Source organism: Acomys russatus, chromosome X (genome assembly GCF_903995435.1).
Source record: "Acomys russatus chromosome X, mAcoRus1.1, whole genome shotgun sequence".
Lineage (NCBI taxonomy): Eukaryota > Metazoa > Chordata > Mammalia > Rodentia > Muridae > Acomys > Acomys russatus.
Genome location: NC_067169.1, coordinates 15,012,258 through 15,030,968, shown reverse-complemented (window position 1 = coordinate 15,030,968; position 18,711 = coordinate 15,012,258).

Below are 18,711 nucleotides of genomic sequence, written 5' to 3'. Positions count from 1 at the left end.
TGTGCTGCAGAAAGAAAGAATTCCTGTATCTTAGTGGCCTGAGAAAACAGGCATATAAGGCACCCCAACGAAGTCTGGCATGGGTTGAGGTAGTCCTTCGGACAGCTGCCAGTCACATAAGGAATCTGTAATGCCAAATATTTCTGTCTTAGCATCTCAGCATATGTTTTATGTGATCGTTACCGAAGAGGACAGCACAATGGGGAGATTATACTGGATATTGTTAATGGTGAAGGCATGGGACAGGTTATTGACATTATTTCCAACTACATCTCAGTGGCCAGAGCCACACCATACCACCCCAGTCTAATTTCAAAGGAGACCAGGAATGTAGTCTTTCTGTGAGCCCAGAAAGAAGAAAATGGAACATTTGGAAGCCATGTACAGTCGGCTCATTCACACCACTTTCCCAGCAGCAGTGTTCACTTTCATTCATCTATACTTGTCAAAAGCCCTAATGCTCCCCCACTTAGCCCCACCCCCACATCAGTACACACCTCCAGATTTCCTCTTCACTAAGGAATGTATGTTTTTCATGTGACTGTCTGATGTGAAGTGGACCGAAATGATCTCTGGGAAATCAACCTTCGCAGCATCCACCTCCCTTCTCTCGCTCCCCCCCCCCCCCCCCCCCGTCTTTGTCTCTTCGCCTCCTACAGAACAGAAGACATTTAAATCAGAACAGGTTTATCATAGGCCTAAAGAGGGACCTGGAGGGGCTTTCCCCAAGGTTCAGAAAAGTCCGAGTTTCTCATTCCTCAGGCCCTGACTCAGCCACAGCTGTCTTTACTCCTGGCTCCAGTAGGAAAGGAGCAGAAAGCTTAGGAGGGTCCTTTGTTAGCCAGTCTGTGGCACCTTTGCTGTATGGCTAGCTCTCTGTGCTGCTTTCCTCCGTCCTCACCAAAAGATACAGGAAAAAGAGAGCTTAGGAGAGCAGAGCGCACACACACACACACACACACACACACACACACACACACACACACGAGAGAGAGAGAGAGAGAGAGAGAGAGAGAGAGAGAGAGAGAGAGAGAGAGAGAAGAAGAAGAAGAAGAAGAAGAAGAAGGAGGAGGAGGAGGAGGACGAGGAGGACGAGGAGGAAAAGGAGGAGGGGGAGGAGGTAGTCTTACCCGGAGAGTTTTACAGAGGCAGGTTGAAGAGGGAACAAGGTAGACACAGGTGAAGACAGAATGAGCCAGAGAATGAGAAGGAGCCTGGAGATTAGAACAAATTGCTAGAAGTGATTTGAGGCCAAGTAGAGCAATTCAGTCAGAAGTCGAGAAAAGCCAGTTTGAATCAGTCAGCCAGGAGAAGAGTTTGAGCCAGAACAGCTGAGTTGAACCAGCCAGCCAGAGTTCAGAAAGAACAAGAAAGGGTGAGCTTATTTAGCAGTAAGTCTCAGAGGCTGAAAACATTCTAGGCCTGAGTTAGACTGTATGGAGGCTAGAAGCTTCCAGGACTAGGCCTAGGTTAGCAGAAGGAGGCAGTGAGCTTCTGAGACATTTACATTAGAGAGTAAAAGATATTTTTATAGTCCCTGAAGCAGAACCATCCAGCTTAACTGTTCATGGGTTCCTGACTTGCAGATACTGTATGAGATAATAAGTGTCCACTTTCTTAAAGTTGTAGAATTTTGGGGATAACTTGTTACAGAGCAGTGGGTAAATGACCATAACATTTATCTTTCATCTCAGCTGCCCCTGCTGCCTTCAGCACCTCCCTCCAGCAGATATTGTTCAGTTGACGAGTCAGCGCGATTGTGTCAAGCAAAATTCCACAGTAAACCACTTAAACTATATCAGCCAGAGCATACATTTCTGCTTCCTTGATCAAACCCTGCCTGATGTTGTAAGAGGCTAAAGAGCCACAGTCTCACATACATATACATGTGCACTGGGACACAGACCCCCCCACACACACATACAGATACACACACATGAGGCAAAGGAGGTCTCTAGTGAGTCTCTTTCTTTTTTTTTTTTTTTTTTTTTTTTTTTTTTTTTTTTTTTTTGGTTTATTCGAGACAGGGTCTCTCTGTATTAGCCTTGACTGTCCTGGACTCACTTTGTAGACCAGGCTGGCCTCGAACTCACAGCGATCTGCCTGCCTCTGCCTCCCGAGTGCTGAGATTAAAGGCGTTCGCCACCACGCCCGGCTCTAGTGAGTCTCTTATAAGGGCACTAACCCATTCATGAGCACTCCACCCTCAAGACCTAATCACCCCTCCATCACCACCAAAAGTCCCATTTCCTGATACCGTAGCCTCAGGTAAAATGCTAACCTAAGAATTTTGAGGAGTACACATATTCATCATGTCACAGGGAGCTCTGAGCACTGCACTCCAGTGAACACTGTCTCTTTCCAGAGAGAGAGAGAGGGAGAGCTGCAGCCTGGGGTTCTGTGTGAAGAAGGCATGAATTTCTTACTGTCTTTTGTAGACATGGCATCAGATGCCCCAAGAGAGCAGCTCCAAGGTTTCAGGGGACTGAAAGCCTGATTAAAGCATAGCAACTCGCTCTAAAACCTCCCCGCCCCCCAAGCCCCATTAGCAGAGAGAGGTGCAAAGGCAACTTGCTCCAAAGCAGCAAGGCCCCCAGGGAGAAATTAAAAGGCACTCCTGAAGGGAGGAGTGGCTTCCAGAAGCAAGGTCTCTCAGGTACAGCATTCAACTCCCCAGAGCATGGAAGATAACAGAGCTGCCAGTGACTCTGGTCACCATGGTAATGGTATCTCAGATTCCAACCAAATATAAGCTGTTGGCTGGCCTGTCAATCACACAGCATCTCCATTTACAGTGCAGGTGCTAGACAGGTGGCTGGCAATTGTAAGGAAGGGAAAAGACCAAGCTTGGGCATGTACACGGTGGGCTCATGGGAGCATTTATGCTTAGTGTGTGTCTTTGAATATATGAGTTTTTATAAGGCCAGAGGCTTGGTTCTAGCTAGGGCTGGGAGTCTGAATGCCATACCCCTGGCTCGGGCACAGCAGAAAATTCCAGTTAAGAGGCCAGGTTTAGGGCATCTTCACCGTGTTTCAAAATATTGGCAGCTACCCTTGTCTACTCGCTAGAAAGTCATTTCTTTGGAGAAAAACATTTTTTTTTTAACCTCCAATAGCCTCATTTAAAATGCAAATGCAGTCATGCATCAACTAATAATAGGGACACTTCTGAGAATGCACCACTAGGTAATTTTATTGTGTGAACATCCTAGAATGTACTTACATAAACACTAATGACATCACCAGGAGCTATAACCTTATGACCATTGTCCTGTATACAGATTATAATTGGCTGGATGTTACTATATAGAGCACTGACATAATGGTCAGTTACTAATAGGCCAAGAAAGAATAGGCGGACTGGAGAAATCACTGAAGACAGAGAAGACATCTGGGCTTGATTGGGGTCGGGGGACTTGTGCCTTGCATATGGTAGTTGCCCACCATATTTATGTGAATTTATGACTGCATGGAATATATGAATAAATAGAGGTGGAATAGGCATGGAATAAATGAAGGGGAAGAGCAACCCTGAGACAGACGGTTTTATGGATAGGGAAGGTGTCTGCAATCAGCTTCAAGTCAGTTCTATGTATTGTTTGTATTTCTTGGGTCAGGAATGACACTGGGGTGGCACCATGAGGGCTTGCCCTCTGGAAACTCAGAGACTATTGGGGGGTAGGGCTTGCCTGCTTTTTTTTTTTTAAGATCTATTTATTTATTATTTGCACAGTATTCTGTAGGCTCAATTTTCTTAACCAATATATTTTATTAACAACTTAGTGACCGAGCATACATCACTTATAACCCGACTAACCACAACAATAGGAAATGAGGGTTAATGGACACAATAACAAAACCGGAAGGATATCAGTTCTGAGAAACGATTCTCCTGGCACAATCTGTAGGATTTCTTCTCCTGGAACCTAGAGTAACCAGAACCCAGAACCTCAGCAGGAGCCAGAGCCCCGAAGCCTTCCCTTGAGCAGTTCTCTCTAGGAGCATCTCGAAGGGCAGTGATGAACAGCCAAAACTATCCCAAGTCTCCAAAGGTCCCGCCTCCAGTTCTGGGTTCATTTATATATCTCCTCCCAGAGTCTGTTCACGGGATCTTTTCAGCTGGCAACAATTAAGTTCCTGCACGAGGTGGTTGCTCTTCTAGTGGATTAACCTCACCTGTTCTCTCATGAGACCATTCCAATCCCGCACTTGGGATCCTAAAAAACAGGTTTATCTCTCCTTCAGTATTCTGCCTGCATGTATGCCTGCCTGCCAGAAGAGGGCACCAGATCTCATTATGGAGGTTGTGAGCTGCCACGTGATTGTTGGGAATTGAACTCAGGACCTTTGGAAGAATAGACATCTTCTGAGCCATCTCTCCATCCCAGGCTTGCCTATTTAAAGTGCTATAATAAAATCCCACAAGCTGGATGTTTATTGTATTAGTTTCTTTTCTATAGCTGTGATTTAAGTATCCAGAGCAAGGCAAGTTATAGAAGAACTGAGTTTGCACGGACTTCCACAGTTCTGCAGGGTTACAGTTCATGGCGGCAGAGGAAAAGCATGGCCAAAGGAGCTAGAAGCTGAGGGCTCACATCTTAACTACAAGCAGGAAAGGAGACCAACTAGCGACAGATGAGGCTTTTTACTCGCAAGCCCACCCCAATGACAAACTTCCTCCAACAAGGACGCTCTCCTAAGTGTCCCCAAACAAACAGCACCACCAAGGGGAGGAGGAGGCCAGATATTCAAATGCCCAACACTGTGGGGGACATCCCACTCAAATCATTACACTTAGAAAGAAGAGGAAAAAAATGTCTGACACGTTAAGGAGCAAGGTGTCTGGTGAGGAGCAGCACTCGGAGTTCATAGATGGTACCATTTCTTAGTGTCCACACATGACAGAAGGCAAGGGCACTTCCTGGGGCCTCTATTGCAAAGGTACTAATGTCACTCATAAAGGTTTTACTCCCTGTGACCCAATGACTTCCCAAAGTCCCCACCTAGCTGAGCTGTCACCTGGAGCATCAGCATACAATTTGGGAGGACACCAGCCATAGAGTTTGCTTGTGGGTCTCTTGGGTACTGGGTTGTTTTGTTTTGTAACATAACTGTGTAGCCCTGGCTGGCCTGGAACTTCTTCTGTGGACCAGGCTGGCCTCAAACTCAGAAATTTGCCTGCTTCAGCCTGCCGTGGGCTGGAATCAAAAGCGTGTGCCACTCACGACTATCTGCTGCAAGACAGAAGGCCTTAAGTGTTGCTGGGGACCCAAATCCTCACCTCCCTCAAGCCTTCCCAGGTTCAGGCCTCTAAGAGCTATGCCACCGAGGGGTAAGGGAGCTGGGTCATGCTCCACCAACTTCTGTTTGTTGTCACTGAAGTGTGCTCCTGGGAGAAGTGCCTGTCTGCTTCCTTTGGTAGTAGAGAAAGGCCTTGGGAGGAGGCAGGCTGCAGGTGCATACTCTGCAATGATTCACGCAGCCAATGTCAAGGGGGATTAGGACAGGATACTGGCCAGATCTGTTCTTCCTGTATTGCCCTTCCAGCAGTGTGACCAGAGCAGCTGGTGCTCTTGGCTGCTGCCCAACTTGCTCAAGGGATCTGGAAGTGGGTCAGGGCTGGAGGGTCACGGTATTTGCTGAATAGAACTGATCAGCTAGCCCTAGCCATCTCCTGACCATAGAATGGGACAAGCCCAGCCCAGGGAGCAAGGCCCATCTCCCCCATCTTTGAGTCAAGCAGCCTGTCAACCCTGGAAGCAATTCAGGCATTGTGGGGGCTTTCTGTCTGCTCTTGGTTCCCTGGCTAGGATCTGACGTCCTCCCCAGAAGCTGACAAGTCCTCTAGTGATGTCCTTTGCTTCCAGTTCCAGTTCTCTTGTCCCCCCAGGTTTGTTTTTCTAGGTGACTTCATTGCCTGTTGCAGAAAAGGTCACCTGGTCCAAATTTATTTATTCTGCTGGTTATTGAGAGTGGGTTCTCTATGCAGCTCAGGCTAACCTTGAACTCATTGTGCACCTCAAGCTAACTTTGAAGTCCTGATCCCCCTGCCTCGAGGGAGTCCTGGGATTGCATGTGTGTAGCATGAGGCCCTGCCTTGCTCAGGGGTCAGTGCCTGACACAAGCTCCAGTCTCCCGAATGGATGAAAAGCAGAGAGAGGTGAACCAGTGGGTCTGGACAGCTTCTCTTGGCTTCCTCTCCAACTGTCAGCATTTGCATTCTACCTAGGCTCCCATTCGTTTCCAGACTCCCCGGAGTGTTAAAGGCTAGTCCATGCTTGGAAGCCCTTCAATCCCACGAGATACCGGCGAGCCTGGGAGTCTGTGGGGGACACTTGAAGGCTCAGGCTAACTTGTACCAGGCACAACTGGGCGAGTTTGCTGTGCATTTTGGGGTCTCTCTGTGTAGCCCTGGTGGGACTGGAGCTCACTACATAGAGCAGGCTGGCCTTGAGCTCACAATGATCTGCCTGCACCTGCCTCCCAAGGGCTGGGATTAAAGGAGTGCACCACCACACCTACCCTGCTCCCTTCCTTTGAGACAGGATCTCAAACTAGCCCAGGCTGGTCTCAAGCTTGCGGTAAGCGTAGAGCCTCAACTTCATGAGTATTAGGATTACAGTGTAGTGGTTTTTGATTAGCCAAGGCCAGGGATCTAAGAATCCTAAAGTCCTGGGGACATAGTAGATTCCTTCAGTTGAACTGGCTCAACCTGCAGGGCCTGAAGCTGACCTGAAGTGCAGCTCCTTGTCAATGGATGATTGTACCTGGAGGGCCTTTAGCTGAGACACTGCTCATCAAAACAAGGTGAGGAAGCACACCTGGTGTCCATCAAGGCCAGCTAGGCATTTCCAGCTGTTTCACATCTGCAGGTACTGGGTCTTTGTCACCTAACTCAGGTCACTGTGTGACCTGTGCTCTGTAATTTAGATATTTGTGACATCTGAATGTCTTTTTGAGGAGGCTAGCAAGTCTGTCAGTGGCATCTGTGGTCCTGTTCGGGTCACACCTCTGATCCCCAGAAAGAAGCAAGCCATGCAGAGGGCAGCCACTCCTTGCCTTTGTAGACCATAAAACAAAAGCCCTTCAACTCACCTTGCCACAAGGGTCCAACTAGTATAGTATTTAAAAGGCCGTGTAAGCTGGGCAGTGGTGGCACACACCTGTGATCCCAGCACTCAGGAGGCAGAGGCAGGAGGGTCTTGGTAAGTTCGAGGCCAGCCTGGTCTACAAAGTAAGTTCCAAGAAAGCCAAGGCTACACAGAGAAGTCCTGTCTCAAAAAAGCCTAAAAAGGGGGTGGGGGGTGGGAGGGGGAAGAAGCCATGTAATCACGCACAGGAAGACTCAGAAATGCTGTCATGTGACCTCCTCCTTGTCCTCTCCACCACGGAGGAGGATCAGACCAGTGATCAAAAGTTATGAAGACAGGAAATGCAGAGCCTTTAGGAAGCACCTAGAAAGGAAGAGGGTATTTATGATTCTTTTGTGTAACTCTCCTCACCTCACCCCACCGCCATCTTCCCTTTCCTGGCGCTCCGCAACAAATTTCTTCCCAGTGCTGTCACAAACATCCTGTCATCTTCCTGCCCAGGCTCATTGTGAGATCTGTGAAAGTCTGCCTTATGATTTTTATTGTATAGATTATTTATGGGAGGCTCAGAGAGCCCCAGAGGCTGGCCCTCAGAATAGACATGTGTTTCACTTAGCTGTGGCTTCAATAAAAGTTTATTTTTCTTTCCCACCAGAGTCTGGTGGCCGATAGATAGCTCTGCTCCACAAAGCCATAGGAATCAGGAATCCATCCATTGCTCTGTCATCACTAGGATGCAGTCACTGTCTTCCTATTATAAGATGGCAGCTAGATCTCCGGCCACCCCATTGGGATTCCAAATAACAGAATGGAAGAATGACTGAAGAATATAAAAAGGGAAATGGGGCTAGGGAGATGTCACAGTGAGTAAACGAGTATGCTGTGCAAACGGGAGGACCTATTTTACTTACGGTTTCTATTGTGATAAAACTCCATGAGCAAAGGAAAACTGGGAGGGAAAGAGAAAGGGGTCGTTCTTTTTTCTTTATTTTTCTTTTTCTTTCTTTCTTCCTTCCTTCCTTCCTTCCTTCCTTTCTTTCTTTCTTTGTTTTTTGTTTGTTTGTTTGTTTGTTTGTTTTGAGAGAGGATTTCTGTATGTTATCTTGGCTGTCCTGGACGCTTTGTAGACCAGGCTAGTCTCGAACTCACAGCAATCTGCCTGCCTCTGCCTCCTAGTGCTGGGAATAAAGGCGTGAGCCACCATGCTGGGCTACGGTCATTCATCTTACATTTCCAGGTAACAATCCATCACTGAGGGAAGTCAGGACAGGAACTCAAACAGAGCAGGAACCTGGAGGCAGGAGCTGATGCAGAAGCCATGGAGGAGTGCTGCTTACAGGCTTGCTCCTTAGGGCTTGCTCAGCCTGCTTTCTTATAGAACCCAGGACTACAAGCCCTTTTGTGATGGCACTACCCACAATAGGCTGGGCCAGCCCATATCAATTACTAATTTTTAAAAAATGCTCTACAGGCCTGCCTACAACCTATCTTTTTTTTTTTTGCTTTCTGAAGACAAAATTTAATTATATACTTTCATGCTGTCAATCCACATGCAGTTTATGTCATCTAGACAGCAGCTTCTTTTTTTATTTTTTATTTTTGTTTGTTTATTTATTTATTTGTTATTAATTCTATAGCCTATCTTATGGAGTCATGTTCTCAATGGAAGTTCCTTCCTCTCAGATGACGCCAGCATGTGTCAAGTTGACATAAAACTAGCCAGCACAAAACCCGAGTTCAAATTTCACGTTTTATGTCCAGCCATGGGAGGTGGAGATAGGCAGACCTTTAGACCAACCTAGTCAAAATGGTAGGCTTCAGTTCAGTGAGCGACTGTCTCAGGGGGATAAGGCAGAATAAGAGAGAGGAAGACACTGGGCATTTTCCTCTGAACACACAAAGGGGCACCTTGGGTTCCTAAATTAATTCTAATTTAGGCCAGCACAATTGGAAACAGCTGCGATTGTCAAAGATCTGTGGGTGGATAAAGTGACTTCCACAACCCCACCCAGTGTTCTCCTTCTGTCCTTTAGAACAGTCCTTCAGATATTGGAAGAATCTTTCTGCCCTTCTGAGTCTTTTCTTCTCCAGGGCATGACTAGCCAGCTCTTGGGCATCGACCCCTTTACTGTTGTGACCCGGCTGTGCTCTTGAGGGTGGATGTTCCCCCTTCACATCCTACATAATCCAACACGGGGCTTTTGTCTTTGGACCTGCAAGATGGCTGCTGCAGTTGCAGGGATTTCAACTTGGTTCCATGGAGAAGAAGAGGAGAGTGCAGAAAACCGTGTGGTAGCAGAGGAAAACCCAAGCTGTGTGACCTTGTGTAAATTACTCAACGGACCTGATATCCACTTACTTTCCATATAAACTAGGGACAGATCAACCCTTACTAAAAGTGCTGTGAAGAGTGGGGCCCTACAGCAAGTCACTGGCACAGAGACAGGCTCAAAACACAGAGCAGAATGAAACAGAGCCCTGGCACTACCTGGTATGCCTTGGATCTCCACTGGGAGCTAGAGGTCTACTCAAGCCTTCTCCAGGGCCAGGGGCTGCCTCCTTTTTGTTCCATCATAGCAGGCACTCAAGAGAACAGACAAGGTTGAGATCAGACAGTGGCCCTAAGGGAGCAAAGTCCTGAGCAATATAATTTGGACCACCCAAGCCAGCAGTTCAGTGTGGACAGAAGAAGTCAGCTAGGTAGATCTTAAACATTCAATCCAACCTATTGGGAAGGCTAATGAGGTTTTCATGTGCAGGTTGCCTGAAGGCCTGCAGATGCAACACAGCTTGGAGCTTGGGGGCTAGGAATGGAACTGCAGATAGAGTAGCATTGAAGGTGGGTACCCAGAACCTGTCCCCAGCCAAGAAATGGCCCCCGGAGAGACTCCAGGACACCTTCCCACTGCCGAGTGCCTCGGAAGGAATGCTGTAAGGTTCCTGTCAGGCCTCCAGGAGGCTCCCCTTGACCAGCCCTGCTAACACTAGCTGATCTGAAGGACAGGGGTCCCTGAGCATCTGACGGTCTGTGCCCAGGCTTGCAAAGCATTGCTGGCTCTTGAGTTTGGATCTTGAGGTTAGGTGGTGTGTGAGCAGTCTAGTTCTGTCTGGTGATGCCAGGCCTCAGCAGTGACAGCAGCTGATAGGGACCAGGGATGAAGAGAAGGTTGACTGGGCAGCTTCAGTGTGGCTGTGCTAAGAATGTGGGCTGTACGGAATGCTGGGTTCCTATGGCATGTTCCACTGGTCCAGACATAACTTGAAGACCATATATTTGGAGATGGGGCCTTGAAAGAGCTAATAAACTGAAAATTAGATTGTTAATGATGGGCTGGCATCCTCATGAGAACAGGAGGTTGGACTGGCTCTGTAAGTAAAAACCCTTACTACCAAGCCTGAAGATCTGAGTTCAATCCCCAAAACCCACATGATGGAAGCTGTCCTCTGACCTCTCTTTCACATGGGTCTTGTGGTACACTTGTTACCCTTCCCCACAAAGGATATATTTTTTTAAATAATAGGAGATAGGACACAGACACCAGAGAGAAAAGAGGGTGTAAGGACAAGGGGAAGTCCGTCATGTGCAAGCCAGGGAGAGAGGCCTTGGAAGAAACACACAACAATGTTGGCCTTGAGCTCTTTCCCTGTGAGATAATAAATGCCTGTGGGTATTTGTAAAGGCTGCCAAAGCAGGACAAGGCAAGATTTTCCAGCCCTAGCATGTGAAGATGAAGGAGGACAAAGAGAAGGATGCTTGTGTGTTGGGACACTATCCTCTCCCATCTGCTGCCTTTATACTTTGTAATTTGCCATCTGCACCAGCTTCATTATCATCAGGATATTCAATTCCAACACCCAAAGGGAGGTGACTGTGGCTAACAGGAGAGTCTGAAAACTAGATATTCTAGAGAACTCTTGTTTTTTTTAAAGATGCATTTTTATTTATTATGTGTACAACGTTCTGTCTGCATATACACCTGCAGGCCAGAAGAGGGCGCCAGATCTCATTATAGATGGTTATGAGCCACCATGTGGTTGCTGGGAATTAAACTCAGGTCCTTTGGAAGAACAGCCAGTGCTCTTAACCTCTGAGCCATCTCTCCAGCCCTCTAGGGGATTCATTAAAGACTTATTTATATGCATTATTGGTGTATGCATCACATGTGTGCAGGTGTCCTCAAAGGCTAGACGAGGAGCTGGATTTGCAGACAGCTGTGAACCACCCGGTGTGGGTGCAAGGTACTGAAATCTGGTCCTTTGGAAGAGCAGCAAGCACTCTTAACCACCGGGCCATCTTTCTAGGCCCCTGTGACATTGTTTAAGAAAAACAGCACAAGGGCCTGGCGAGATGGCTTAGAGGTTAAGAGCACTGGCTGCTCTTCCGAAGGTCCTGAGTTCAATTCCCAGCAACCACATGGTGGCTCACAACCATTTGTAACGTGATCTGGTGCCCTCTTCTGACCTGCAGGTGTTATATACAGGCAGAACACTGTATACATAATAATAAATTAAAAAGAGAGAGAAAGAAAAACAGCACAAAATCACAAATACCAAATATATTGTAGAACTGTAGAGATGGCTCAGCAGATAAGACCACATGTGCCTGATGACCACAGTCATATGGCAGAAGGAGACAGCCCACTGATGCAAGTTGTTCTCCCACCTCTATTCACAGGCATATGCAGATAATCGTTTATATCTTTTGTTTTGAAAATTTTAAATAAATTTTTTAAAATTATGTGTACGAGGGTATGTGCAGGTGCTCCTGGAGGCCAGAGGGGTCTAATCTCCTGAATCTAGAGTTCCAGGTGGTTGCGAGCCACCTGATGTGGGTGCTAGGAATCAGATTCGGATCCTCTGAAAAGCGACAAGTGCTCTTAGCCATTGAGTCATCTCTCCAGCCCTCAAAAAGAATAATTTATGGATATGGAGATTTAGGTGAGAACAGAAATAGTCAAAGAGTTGAAAAGGTCAGAGACCTCAAACCTCACAAAATCCAGAAAAAAACCAAACCCTCTATGTATAGTATTCTTTTTAAAAATTTTTTTATTAATTTATTCTTGTTACATCTCAATGGTTATCCCATCCCTTGTATCCTCCCATTCTTCCCTCCCTCCCCTTTTCCCCTTATTCCCCTCCCCTATGACTGTTCCTGAGGGGGACTTCCTCTCCCTGTATATGCTCATAGGGTATCAAGTCTCTTCTTGGTAACCTGCTGTCCTTCCTCTGAGTGCCACCAGGTCTCCTCCTCCAGGGGACATGGTCAAATATGAGGCACCAGAGTTCGTGTGAAAGTCATACCCCACTCTCCACTCAACTGTGGAGAATGTTCTGTCCATTGGCTAGATCTGGGTAGGGGTTTAAAGTTTACCGCCTGTATTGCCCTTGGCTGGTGCCTTAGTTTGAGCGGGACCCCTGGGCCCAAATCTGCCTATCATAATGCAAATCAAAACAACTCTGAGATTCCATCTTACACCCATCAGAATGGCTAAGATCAAAAATTCAAGCGACACCACATGCTGGTGAGGATGTGGGGAGAGAGGAACACTCCTTCATTGCTGGTGGGAATGCAAACTAGTACAGCCACTTTGGAAATCTATCTGGTACTATCTCAGAAAACTGGGAATAGGGCTTCCTCAAGACCCAGCTATTCCACTCTTTGGAATATACCCAGAAGATGCTCTTGCACACAACAAGAAAATTTGCTCAACCATGTTCATAGCAGCCTTATTCATAATAGCCAGAACATAGAAACAGCCTAAGTGTCCCTCAGTAGAAGAATGGATAAAGAAACTGTGGTACATATACACTATGGAATACTACTCAGCTATTAAAAACAAGGAATTCCCGAAATTTGTGGACAAATGGATTGAGCTAGAAATGATCATAATGAGTGAGTTAACCCAGAAGCAGAAAGAGTCAAATGGTATATACTCACTCATATCTGCATACTAGCCCAAGGGGCATGTCCCACTAAAGTCTTCACTTACCAGGAAACTGGGACAGAGGGGAGGACATCCTATTGGAACTCTGGATGAGAGAAGCATGGGAGAATAGCAAAGTAGAAGGATCCAGATGGTCCTAGAAACCTACAAGTAGAACATTATGTATAGTATTCTATTAATTAGCTGTCTGAGAGATGTTTGTGATTCCTTTTTTTCTACTTCTGCTATGATGACCAATATTTTGTTTTTTAAATTATGTGCACATGTCTATGTGTGAGCAAAAAGGTACCCCCACAGGTCAGAGAACTCAGATCCCTGACATGGACACTGCGAATTGAATTTAGGTCCTCTGGAAGAGCAGTGTGTGCTCTTAACTACTAAGCTACCTCTTCACCCTCTGTAATGACCATTAAAAAAAAAAAAAACTATTTTCTATAGAGACAATGAAAGGATCATTGTAGGCTTTGATTTTTTAAAATCTACTTTATTTGGGGTTCCTTAATCCCTCTACCTCCTTTCCAACACACTGACCCTAGGTGATTCCACTCTTTGTTGTCAGGATTCCAGCAGTCCAGACAAACAGCAAACAGCAGCAGCAACAGAGGAGCAAATCAACAACAGTCTTCTCGAAGCTTCCCCAGAATGTTTCTAGAAGTCTGTCTGTCTGTCTGTCTGTCTGTCTGTCTCTCTCTCTCTCTACTTTCTCCTTCCCTTTCCCTCTCCCCCTTTCCTTTTTTCTTTCTCTTTCCCTCTCCCCATCTCCCTCTCCTGCCCCTCTCACCCCAGGCTCCTATTTATACCCTCTCAGAGTCTGCACAAGGATGTTTTCCAGCAGGCTAAGACCACACTCCCAGCACAAGGCAGTTCCCAGTCGGCAAAGATCACATACCCTCTCACGAGGCTGTTAAAGGCAGTTTTACGTCCCACACTTGGGATTTAAAAAACAAGTTTACATAATATAACCAAAACTTCCGCCACAGGTCATTCCATCTTTCCCCTGGTGTACTTCACCCCTTTTCATGAAAACTATTGATCCTGATTTTAAAGTCACTAGCTGGTACTGGTCATCTGTTTCTATTCTGAGGTCACAAGAAAATGACATTTTGAAGTGTCTGTCCATCTTCTTTAACTTAATCTGTTGGGCTCTACTGGGATTCTTTTACCTCCCTGTGCTATTTGGATTTCCATATGACTAGTCATTACAAAAATGCAGGAAGAATTATCATGAACTTGAAGTGTCCGTCTTGTACAGTATGATTGAATAATAAAACACGTTTCCTGTGCTGACACATCAATGAGCCTGCATGGTTTTGCCACTGAGGCACTTGCTTCGTCAGGCCATTTTGCCACATCGGTAGCAAGCTTGTGTACCAATTCTCTCTGGATCCAGACTCCCATCCATCAGAGGACGTGCTGTCAGATAAGCAGGAATAGGCTATAACGTACCACTTTCCAAATAGACTGCAATTTGTGTTGGTGAAACTGTTCTAGCTTTGTGCCTGCAAGCACACACATTTCCATAAATCCTAGTTTGTACAGTTCCTGTCAGGAAGGAAATCAAAATATATAGGGCATTGTTAATTGCAGGCTATATTCCTGACAGAAGCAAATTTCCATTTTGACAAGGCTTGTCATTTGTGGTCTTCCGAATCTAATGACTGGAAGATTTTCCACAGGCTGGCTTCAGACTCTGCGTACTTCCAGCTTGGTTTTTCTTCATGCCTGATGTTGTCTCAGGGACTGGCAGTCAGAGGATTTGCTGCCAGACCATATTTTCCACAGTGGGCACAAGCAGATCTCCCATCAAATGAATTCTCCTTATACCGGAGCACTGACATTCCTCTCATTGAGAAGTGGGACCTTGTCTTCTTTCATTGTAAGAGGACCTGTGCTATAACAGGTGACACCAGGTGACCTCCAAGGTAGCTCATATAAGGCACTACAGCTTCCATTCTATGCTCTGAGGATGTTTGTCATAGGAACTCTCCCATCAGGCTGCAAAGCAGCCCAGGCCACCCCAGGCCACATGGAGAAGCCCCAACCAGCGAACTGAGATCTTAGACAATAGTTCCATCAACCACCAGGTCTCTGTGTGTGTGTGTGTGTGTGTGTGTGTGTGTGTGTGTGTGTGTGTGACAGAGAGAGAGAGAGAGAGGGAGTAGAGGGAGAGAGGGAGAGAGAGGGAGGGAGGGAGGGAGGAGCCCCCCAGATGATTCCACCCCCCAACCATGCCCAGTTTATGGGGTGCTGGAGAGTAAACACAGGGCTTCTTTTATATGAGGCAAGTGCTCTACCAATTGGGCGCCTCCCCTCAAGGCTAGTTCTGAACAGCAATGGTGGAAGGGGCTGCATAACCATAAGCAAATGTCATTATGTCCTAACTTAAATTTCCTGAGTCAGAGCACAAAGACATTTTCCTATCCTATTTATCCAACCAAAGACGTGATGAAGAACTTAACTGGAAACCACTGGCAGGCTGTACAAAACATGAACTACCCTGCTAGTCCTAAGCCAGGACTGAAAGAGACCATCCTTACCAAAGGGCCTGTCCTAGTTTCATTTGGGTCATTGTGACAGATAACCTGGACAAAAAGAAATATAGGAAAGAAAGGGTTCATTTGGCTTCCAATTACAGGTTATAATCCCGTATTGCAGGGTACTTAAAACATCGTGGGGGGAGAGAGAGAGAGAGAGAGAGAGAGAGAGAGAGAGAGAGAGAGAGAGAGAGAGAGAATGAATATATGCATGGATCCTTGCTTGCTCTCATCCAGCCTTCCCCTTTCTTGTACTGTTTAGCAACCCCTGCCTAGAGAAGGCTGCTACTCATAATAGGCTGGGTCTTCCTGTATCAATTAGGAAACAAGATAGTTCCCCACTGACATGCCTCTAGGCCAACCTGATCCAGATAAGGCCTCAGCAAGACCTTTTCCACGTGATTCCAGTTTGCCCTGGGTCAAGGTTACGAGTCAAGCTCACCAGCACAGGTGAACCCATTTTCCTAGTCAAGATTGCTAGACTGCCTGGCATTTCTTGAGCTCTTTACATGAATATTTATATATGAGCCTAAATGTGACCATCTAAGTGAGTACTATTCTTACCCCATTTTATAGATAAGAAGACGGAAGTCCAACATCCAAACATGTTCATCACATATTTGGGTATTCAATTTCAAGACTAATAATTTTAGGTATTATCTTATTGATACAAAAGATTTGCAAATCTATGATGGGCATGATACTTCAAAACAACCTTCCAGGCACAGTCCTTATACCCATTTTTGCAGAGATGCAAACTGAGGGAGACACTAGATTGAGACTAGGGTGGATACCAGGAGGTGGAAAATACATTCCCTATCCTCAGGAGTCTGGGTCTCTCCAGAGAGCCAGGAAACACGTTATAGGTGGAGAAAGTAACCCGAAATCCTGAGACAGTCAATACCACGAGAGGGAGGAGCTTGAGGCACTGTGGGTGGTGCAGAGTCAAAGTGGCTGGCTTCCCATTCATTTGAAACTTGAGTTCAACTGGGCAAGAATGCATTCCCCATTGGCATGGACTACCACGGCCTCTGTGGGCTGGTTTTTGAATAAATAACTAAACAACATTTACTGAGTGTCTTTAGTGTATACTGCCCTAAGCTAGTTACTGATCTTGAAGAGCTTTGAGTCCTGCTGAGAAGAAAAGTCCAGTGACAACAATAATACACACTTTCCATTTCTTTGAAGACCAGTCACCTTCTCCCATGTCCTTTCCTCTATGTCATGATTCATTTTAATTGTCAACTTGGCATGATCTAGAGCCACCTGGGAAGGAAACTAGATGGCGTGCCTGTAGGGGATTCTCTTGAGTATACCAGTGGAGCTGAAAACACATGTCCACTGTGAGTGGCACTGTTCCCTAGGCAGAGAATCCTGAACAGTATGAGAGGAGAAAGCAGCCTGAGCTGTTCTCTCAAGCTCCTGCTGCTGTGCTTTCCCTGCTATGATAGACTGTAACCCTTTCTCTAAGTGATGTGTGTGTGTGTGTGTGTGTGTGTATGTGTGTGTGTGTGTGTGTGTGTGTGTGTATGCACAAATACCAATGTGTGGGGTTGCTCACAGAGGCCAGAAGAGGTGCTGGATCCCCTGCATCTGGAGTGATAGACTGTTGTGTGCTTCCTCATGTGAGTGCTAGGAACTGAACTTGGGTCCTCTGGAACAACAGCAAATGCTCTTGACCATTGAGCCATTTTCCCAGCCCCTCCTCTGGGACTTCTTTTGTCAGAGTATTTTAACAACAGGAAGGAAACTAGGACACCTCTGCAAGCATTCTCCAATACCATCACCATAGTAAGAAGGTTGGTGTTATTTCATACATGTGGTCTGAAGATGGACTCATCCAGACTGTCACTCCTTGGTATCTCCACCTTTGTGGATTTCTCTCCCATAGTGAATGCTGAGCTGAGTGACTGATAGAATATTAAAGAAGTGATGGGGAGTTATTTCTGAGGTTAGCTCATTAAAGACACCATGGCATCTCTCTTGCTCTTTTTGTTGAGTCTCTTTTTCTGGAAGGTTCAAGCTTGCCCTATAAGATGCTCTATTGTTGTGAGGTAATTCCATCAAAGAACACATATGGGCACTCATAACACCAAACTGAGTCTGTATCAGTGGCCAGTGGCTGCATAGAGAATTTGCCCAAATCATGCAACCCCAAGCCTCACTGTTTTTTGTCTTTATGCACAAACTCTGGCACACTTTGCTTAGCAAGAACAGTTATCAAGAAGTGAAAGCACAGAAGCCATAAAGGAAGGTTAGTAATTTAGAGACTTTCCTGGATCCTGGAGCTATGGACCAGGTCTCTGATGGATTAGGTCTTTGTTCTCATTTTGGCAGCGCTGGGTTGCAAGGTCAGAATGGTGCCTCTAACATGGTGTTAGTTGTGCTAAGGTCTGGGGCTCTGTTACACTATGAAGAGGCCCACAAAGCAAGGGGCTGGGATCTCTTGCCAATGTAACAGGGCCCCAGGCCTTAGCACGACTGACTCCATAGTGGGAGTGCCATTCAGGCTGTAAAACAGCACATAGACAGCATCACCTGCCAAAACGAAAATAAAGTCTTAATCCATCAAAGCCCAGAGTTCTGGGGAAGTCTCTAAATGTATTACCTTTGTCTTTTGGCTTCCATAGTTCCGCTTCTGGCTAACTGGTCTTGCTAACTGAGGTGTGTTAATTCATAACATGTTTTTGTGTGTGTGTGTGTGTGTGTGTGTGTGTGTGTGTGTGTGTGTGTGTGTGCCTAAAAGCTCACCCTGAGCCAGGCAATGGTGGTGCATGCCTTTAATCCCAGCACTTGGGAAGCAGAGGGAGGTGGATTTCTGTGAGTTCGAGGCCAGCCTGGTCTACAGAGCAAGTTCTAGGACAGCCAGGGCTACACAGAGAGACCCTGTGTCAATACGACTACTGCTCATCCTCATCCTCACCATAATAGCTCACCTTGAGAAAGGCTTCGGATCCCACATACCAGTGTAGTGCCCAGTCAGCTAATAAAGACTTTCTATTAGCTTAAACCCATGTCTGAGCAGATTTCTCTGGTAAATATCCCACAATAGCCAACAGTCAAACCCAACATGGTTGAGTCATTTGGAAGGAAGCACATCCTCTGGCCCAAACTTTCAGATGGTTCCAATCCCATCTTTTG